Source organism: Enhydra lutris, unplaced genomic scaffold, assembly GCF_002288905.1.
Source record: "Enhydra lutris kenyoni isolate GAN:26980312 unplaced genomic scaffold, ASM228890v2 scaffoldscaffold78, whole genome shotgun sequence".
NCBI classification, from domain to species: Eukaryota; Metazoa; Chordata; class Mammalia; order Carnivora; family Mustelidae; genus Enhydra; species Enhydra lutris.
The window spans coordinates 3,719,182-3,726,934 of NW_019154162.1; positions in this window are offsets into that span (position 1 = coordinate 3,719,182).

Here is a 7,753-nt window from a genome sequence, read left to right on the forward strand (position 1 = left end):
AGTTTGCCAGCTTGGGTTCAGAGCTCAGTGCCTTGCTGTAGAGAGGAAGTGGGCCACTGAGGGAGGGACTTGGTATGGGAAGGGCAAGAAGTGTGTCATCTGGTTTCAGGAAGGGAGTCCAGACTCTGAATGAGCAGTTCAACAACTTACTCTAAAAACTGAGAACATTAAGTAAAGATTTCATACAGTTTGTACTCATGCAGCTGAAGGAGAAAACACACACACACACACAAACCACAAACACCAAGTATTGTTAGTAAGCAAAAATTGATCTACTTTTTGATTAGTAGTTTATGCCTTTACAGCTCTGTTAAATCTACACAATTATAATAATACAGTTATAATAATTGTAAGTAAGTAAGTGAAGCAAAGATGGCCACAATTATTCAATTTCTAGAACTCTTATTTAGAAAGCACTGTAGCTGCAAGGGGTTCAAAGAGTAAGCCACTGAACCTGGCTCTGAAGTCTCATAACTTAAAAGAGGAATACAACAGCTACACAAATCCAAGCAGGTTTAGCATCAGTGTCATAAAGCTGGTACAGAGTATGACTGGAATTTGTGGGAAGGAGCAATCACACCTAGTTGAAGGGCTGGTGCGGAAGAAAGACCTCCCAAGAGAAGTAGCATTTTCGGCAAGGTTTGAAGCCTGGGCTCAGTTTCAGTGACCAGAAGTGGGGCAGCGATTGCGCAAGAGGAGTATGAAGAATGGCTCAATGACTTTGTTCTGAGAGACTTTAAGTATTTCTGAGGGTTACTTGCCCTCCAAACGAAGATCTCATCAAAGGGACCTTGCGTATAAAAGTCTCCATTCGAGACAAGAAATTGTTGAACACAGATTTATATATAAGTGATTTGGGACGCCTGGGTGGCTCAGTCGGTTAAGCATCTGCCTTGGACTCAGGTCATGGTCCCAGGGTCCTGGGATAGACCAGGAGTTGGGCTCCCTGCTTAGCGGGGAGCCTGCTTCTGCCTCTGCCCCTCCCTCCACTCATGTTGGCTCTCTCACTCTCAAATAAAATCTCTTTTAAAAAATAAAGTCATTTAAAATGTGGCTACATCTTTATTAGGGCTAACTAAGAAAAGCCTGTGGTGGAAGACAGGAAGGTAGAGGAGAGTAAAAGAATATAGAGAGGGCACCTGGGTGGCTCAGTGGGTTAAGGCCTCTGCCTTCGGCTCAGGTCATGATCTCGGGGTCCTGGAATCGAACTCTCTACTCGGCGAGGATCTTGCTTCCCTTCCTCTCTCTCTCTCTGCCTGCCTCCCTGCCTACTTGTGATATCTCTATCAAGTAAATAAACAAATTCTTAAGAAAAATAAAAAATAATAATAATAAAAGAATATAGAGAAAGACAAGGAGGAAGAAAGATTTAATCACACACAGAAATGGGTTTTCAGGGAGCACCCTTGCACTTCTGTGTCTCAGGATGTCATCTCTGGTGATGTCTAAAGCTCATTCCATAACTGTGGATACAGGTAGTTATCAGTTCATATTTGCCTCAAGCCCTAATGAAACAAAGCTGAAGGCTATTTTAGAATCTCAGTATGGTGGTATAAATTATCAATCTGAAATTCTGCAGTAGAACAATATATCATTTACTTTTTTTTTTCCTGTTTTCTTATTACTCTTTTGTGGCTAATTATTACTATTAGTAGAAAACGTGTATGAACGCAGGAATAGAATAAATCATTCTGACTGGGAGAATTTCTTTCATAAATATATATATATATATATATATATATACATATATATATACATATATATATGTATATATATAACTAAGTAACTGTTACTTTGGTCTTGGTGCAGTTTTTTTCAATGAATATTACTTTTATAGTAAAATATAGTTTATTTGAAATAAATTATTCTCATAGTTACAGGGAAGTTTAATGGGAGAAAATAAAGCATGGAATGTTATAAGAATCTGAAACATGAGTAAAAAATAACTGAAAAAAAATTTTCCAAATAGGAAAATACTGTTCATGTGTTTGTTCCTTTCTCCGCCAGTGAGCAAGAGAAACAAAAATGAGACTCTGATTTCAAGTAGACAGGACAGCACTATCTGTCCCCATCTGACCTGAAACCAGGAGACTTTGCACAGCTGTTTTCCCTCAATAAAACCAGCTTATTGGCAGTATATAGGAAACAATGAGGTGCCCTTACCCAAAAGCAAAAAAAAGGGGGGAAATAAAGTTGCCCTCTAGAAGTTGGACCAATAAACTCTACACACATTAACTAGCCATCTGTGGGTGTAAAATCAAGATATAGTCTTTAAAAGCTCCCAGAACTCAAATCAAGGTCACCTCAGATGAATCTCTAGGATGCAAAACTGGAATGTGGGGGCTGATAGGTAACCAAAGCTTCATGAAGTATATTCGTGGAATAGAACAGGAATGATCAAACAATCTCAGAAAAGAGAACTAGTGTACAGGACATTCTAGGAAGCAAGGCTTTCCATTCCAAAACCCAAACTTGCCAGTCACAGTGGGGCAGGAATTGTTTCCCAAGCTTCCCATGGTCTGGGGAAATATCTGTCCCCCATGCTGGCTTCCTGTGCTCTGATTCCTTCCCTGACTGGTTTCATTTTCCATCTGAAAAATTAATGATACCTCAAAAAAAACTTAATGGTATGATCTTTCTACTTCCTCACACCCGTCAATTAAAAGACAAAAGAGAGGGGCGCCTCGGTGGCTCAGTGGGTTAAAGCCTCTGCCTTCGGCCCAGGTCATGATCCCAGGGTCCTGGGATCAAGCCCCACATCGGGCTGTCTGCTCCGCAGGGAGCCTGCTTCATCTTCTCTCTCTCTCTGCCTGCCTCTCTGCCTACTTGTGATCTCTGTCTGTCAAATAAATAAATAAAATCTTAAAAAAAAAAATAAAAAAATAAAAGACAAAAGAGAAAGGAAATGAAACGAAGATATTCTGGAAGATAGAACTGGTAGATCTCAAATCTTCTTTCTGTAAGTAAGCTGGGGTTCTTTAAGCCACCACTGACATGTAGCCCCAACAATCCCCATCAGCTGAGGCAAAGAGAAAAATTCCTCTCTTCCTCACAGCTATGTGGGAATTCTCCAGTGGGCTTGGTTAACCAGCAAAGCTTTAGAAGCAGTTGTCTAGTTGCCAAAATAGCTTTAACTTCCCAGAATGAAAACCTGCTGATTGCACTAACTAGCTTTATGAAATACAGGTTTGCCTGTTCACAAACATGTATCAAGCACCAGGCTCTATCCTAGGCACCCTTTCACCCATTCCATTCTCACCGTTACCCTACACAGGTACACTGTCTTCATTTTCTTTGAGGAAACAGGCTTCAGAGACTTGCTCCAAAGAACTGAGTCTTGAATCCCAATCTGCTTCTACATTTGTTTTCCCTATACCTGCTTTAGTGGAAGTGAAGAGGATTCAGGCCTGTTCTCCTCGCATCGGCAGGAGGCAGGCTTCATAGCACTCGCCATTTCTTAGACACTAGTGATGTGAGAGATTCACAAGGAATGACTGTAGTGAATTCAGTAAAAAAAGGCAGAGGCAGAAGGCTCCCCCATGGTCTCCAGAAGATCCGTAGGAGATGAGAATTGTATGCTCACTCTCCTTTTCTTGGATAGCCACCCTCTCCTCATTTCCCGTATGCTCTGTATGGTCCAAGTGACTTGGATAGGACCAGCTGCCCTGGGCCCCTTGCTCCAGGGTGGTCAGAGTCTTCAAGGGACTCTGCTAGAGCATCAGCCCAGGTGCCCTCTTGTTTGGGGACTGCAATCTGGAAGGCCCTGTGAGCCATCTGTCCCATCATACACAGATAGCTCCTGACTGAGGGCCTTGCACACAAGAGACAGCCTTGACACCCTCCTTGGAGACACCGGATCCAACTGTGCCCAGAAGAGATCTACCACCCTCTCCCTGATTTCTCAGGTGGGTGAGTCACACATTCTTTCATTTTCCTTTACGAAGCGGCTTTTACTCGGTGAATGAATCACCGCTTGAGGTGAGGTCTTCGTCTTGTAGATTCAGAGAGTCCTCCTTACTAGAATGTTAGAGCCCCATTTATGAGAATACTTGCCCAAAGGAATGGGCACTTCCAATTAAATGATTACTTCACAATAAGAGGGAGAACTCTCTAAGTATCAAACATTTCCACTGACCTTACCAGCCTATTTTGTCCCTGTGGACACTGAAAACTAAACTCTCAGAACTTTGCCTGGTGAACAGGGCCCAGTCCTCCTGTCTGCCATAGATCCCTTTAACCCTTGATTGGGCGTGTGCATGTAACAGTTTCCCAGCCTGAGTCTAGAACTATAAACATCCTAAGGGCTGGGATTGTGGCTGCAGTCCTCCAAGCCTAACACAAAGCTGGCCCACAGTGACACAAATGTCAAAACCAATTCTGTTTCAGTTAGCAAAATGAAGAATCCAGTCCCTACTACTGAGATACAAACCACAAAGCAACTTCTTGCTTAAGTGGAAACTTTCCCTGCAATGGCAAAACATGACTTTGACATTAGACAAATGAACTTCCAGTAGCTATATGAATTCCTGAGCCCACTGTCCACTGAGGGAGACTTATTATAGAACAGTTGGCTTCAGCATTTCCCTCTACAGTCCTCTGGGACACCAGGCAGTTGCCCCAGTCCCCAGGAGCTCTGTGGACCATTGCCTCCACTCCACCCTCCATGGGCGCTGAAACCCCGCACCAGCCATGGGGCACAGGACACAAGGACTTCATATAAATTCCCTTGTAACAAATAGGAGAAGAGGTGTATATGGATTAAGTAGCTTGCAAGTTCATATCATGATGCCTTCTAAATTGCCTAAAATAGCTCTTCCAAGGCTTGTTTTTCATTTTATTTTGAGAGCACCAACTTTTCGTTTAACTTGAGAAGTGTTTAGGAAGGAGTTTCACATTAGGAATTTTTTTAAGTGAGCTCTATGCCTAACATGGGATTTGAACTCAGGACCCTGAAGCAAGAGTCACGTGCTCTGCCAGTGGAGCCAGCCAGGCACCCCTTTAGGATTTTTATCTTGGATATTTCCCTTAAATCCTGATACTTACACTCCCTATTTGAAATTACAATAATACTACTAACTGGGTTCAACATTTGCCTGGGATAGTGTTCATGTTACATAGCTTTGCAAACATATTTGGTGGCATTCATTTGCATGCTTTAAAGTCTTGCCCAAAGATTTTGATTTCTTTTTTAAAGTATTTGAATTAATAAATGAATGAAGATAATAAAAATAATACTAATATCTAAACACACCTTATTTTCAGTTGACCCTCTCCACGACTCTTGGTCTAGACGGCTCAGTGACGGGTCATCGGAGATGAGTCAAGTGGCGCACCCAGAGACACTGCTGGCCACAGGCCAGGAGAATTCTGGTTTTCCCAATTTGGAGGCCAGCTTCTCTCTGCCTACCTGCCTGGTCTCTTCCCACACATGCTCTGATAGCCGCCACAGTTAGGTCCAGAAATATCATACTGCTGTATTCCATCAACACCAGAATTTGATGAGACTGAAGTTCACTTGTGGTGATCCCCAGTTGTTGAGTTCCTGTGTGTGGAAGCCAGCAGGCAAGGAGCTGTGGGGGGTGCCAAGACAAGCTGAGAAAAATGGGAGCCTCTCTGCCTGGGCACCAACTCCAGTGTCCTTCGTCCACTGAGGCACAATTTCAAGTGGACACTCTTTGGGATACAGTCTGATAAGCACACAGTTGTGTTAACTATCACTGCAGCCGAGATACTGGTCTCATCACCTCAAAGAAATGCCCTCATGTTCTTCGACAGTCAACCAGTTAGGTTGGGGGTAGACCCCTCCAGTTCCACCTTTTCCAAAATATCATATAAATGGAGTTGTACAGAAGACAGCTGGCTGAGTCAGGCTTCTTTCACTTCGCACAATGCCTTTAGGATTCACCCACATTGTTCCATTGCCAGTCGTCTGTTCCTTTTCGTTGCTAAGTAGTCTTCCAGTATAGCTCTGTTAGTCATTCTGATCACTTGAAGACTTGTGGGTTGTTTCTAGACTTGGGGATTATGAACCAACTCTCTGAACATTTATGAACAGGTTTTTTTTTTGTGAATAAATACATAGGAATGAGTATGTGGGATTCACGATGCTTTTTTATGCCCTCAAAGGTCTTCTGCCCTTTTAAGGACTGATTATATCATGTTTTTGTTTTTTCCTAGTAGGCAAATAATTAGTCAGCATAGAACTCACAGTAGATTACATGGTTTTCCAGCAAAGGGAGTTACACCTGGAAAGTCCCAGGACAGGGTGTGCTACTTCTAGCAGAGCTTTTCCTCCTTCCCTGCCTTCCCGCATTGTCCCTCAGCCCATGACTGATGTCTTGTCTCCTCTACCTTGAAATCACTTTCCCCATTACAAGAACCAGCTCAAGTTCCATTCCCCAGGAATTCCATTGGCCACCTCACAGCACAGAACCTTCCCTCTTTCCATGCCACTTTGTATCTGTTTTCTACCACAGCATCCTGCCTGTGATGACTTTAGATTGGCCGCTGACTTCTACTATAAACAGTCTCTGAAATCTCCGTGGGGTTGATCTCCATTTTACAGATATGGAAACTGAGGCATAGGGAAACTATGTGACTAAGAATAAGGTAAAATTTCTGGTCACACACCACCATACACCTGAAGGTCCCCATCAACACTTCATTGTCCCCTCTTCTTCAAAAGAGAAACTACTTGCCTGCATCACACAGCTGGGAATGAGAACTTGGCTTTATGTGTGGGGGGGGCCAGGCTGGGCTCCCAGTGCTATGCTGCACAACGCTATACTGCATGCAGCAGGTCTTAGAATGGAGGGGCCTGGCCCTGTGCACCCAGGCAGCACAGCCAGTAGGCTTTCCGGCTAACTCCTGACCTGTGCTCTCTGGCCTTCCAGACCAGAGAGTGAACAAAGGCTAAGTGATGTTCTAGGCATGGGCAGGGGGTGCCCAGTGGTGATTGCTAGGTGTAGGAGGCAGCCTCCTGTCACCCCTGGCCTTCCCTTTCTCATGTGCCCATGGACCAGGCTTCCAGAGGAACAAAGGGGTAGCCTGGGAACCTCAGCATGTTGGGAGGGTGGTGAAGGCTCCTGGGACAGGATACCCACTGGAAAAAGGAAGGTTGACTCTCAACTCAATGAGGCCTTGGGTCTGTCACTGCATTATTGCTATTTTACTTCTAATCCTTTTTAAAGATCCACAGTTCTCCCTAGACTAAGAATCAGTATTTTGCCACAAAATCACCTTAACTTCATGGAGGCCTGAGGCTATTGTCAGACCAATGAGAAGAGTGCATGGGTTTCCACTGTCCATGCAAGTCTTCTCAGCATTAAAGCAGGCTCTGAAGTATGAGGAGCGCAGGCACTGACATATACCCTGATGAAAGCGGGCCACCAGCAAGGCGTTCTGTGCAAGACAGACCTACTCGGAATCAAACTGTCCTCCCTTCCCCAGTGGAAGGAATAATGTTAATAATTGTAATTTATTGAGCATTTACTACATGCCAGGCATTACACAGAGATCCTCATGCAGCTTCTCAATTCTCATAAAAATCTCCATTTTATACATGAAAAAAAAAAAAGACAATTTACAGAAGTTCAATAAGCCCATGGCCACCCAGCAATAAACAATGCAATCAAGATTCAAACCAGGCCTTGGGCTCTATGCCCACAAATTTAGCCCAGCACTGTACCCTCTCAGCTAAGCCTCCACACCACAGCATCAGAGGGCAAACCAGCAGCAGCAAAGGGTCTCCAGA